We start from the raw sequence: 635 nt of genomic DNA, 5'->3' as shown, positions 1-635 counted from the left end.
CAGTATGAATCAGTATGAGTCAGTTTTAAAACATTATAAACTCTGATTCTCTGGTTGTAGAACAAATTTAAACAATATATTTCTCTTGAATAGGTTAGAGTGACCGCCGCCCCCTCCTCAGATTACAGCCTCACCCCCCTCTCTGGGAACCAATACACATCCTGTCTCTGTGCCAACGAGCAGAAGACCCTCAGCTGGACCATGAATCCCACCGTTTTAGGTGAGGATCACATTACTAACCAGTGACTGGCTGAAAGAACTGATCACAATTCAAACATAGGACATTAATTTTCTCCCATGCTCCTCCAACCTCATTTTGTGATCCTTTAGAAGTTACAGCAGCTGAACATTTGATCTCTAATGATGTTTTTCAGGAGTTGTGAACGTGACTGTGACTGCTGAGGCTGTTCCTTCCCACATTTCTTGTGGCAATGAGATTGTGAACGTTCCTGAAAGAGGACGTGTTGACGTTGTCACACGTTCTCTCATCGTTAAGGTTGGTGGAATTAAACAAGACAACCATTAAATGACATCGGAACAATTTTTGGCATTTTACCTGATTTGAAAATAATTTCAGTAAATAAAACTAAAACTGGAACTCATCTTGAAGTTTTCCTCATGTCTCTCTCACTCAG

General features: G+C 40.8%; 1 long non-coding RNA gene across 1 annotated transcript; it reads left to right on the top strand.

Moving 5' to 3' along the window:
• Positions 1-79: 79 nt before the first annotated feature.
• Positions 80-500, top strand: LOC103132907 (uncharacterized). Its single transcript, XR_475662.2, has 2 exons — positions 80-220; positions 375-500. It is a non-coding gene; the product is annotated as an uncharacterized LOC103132907 (long non-coding RNA).
• The last annotated feature ends 135 nt before the right edge of the window (positions 501-635 follow it).

This window comes from Poecilia formosa, unplaced genomic scaffold, assembly GCF_000485575.1.
Source record: "Poecilia formosa unplaced genomic scaffold, Poecilia_formosa-5.1.2 Scaffold1504, whole genome shotgun sequence".
Classification (NCBI taxonomy): Eukaryota; Metazoa; Chordata; class Actinopteri; order Cyprinodontiformes; family Poeciliidae; genus Poecilia; species Poecilia formosa.
This window is presented reverse-complemented; position numbering and strand designations above follow the sequence as displayed.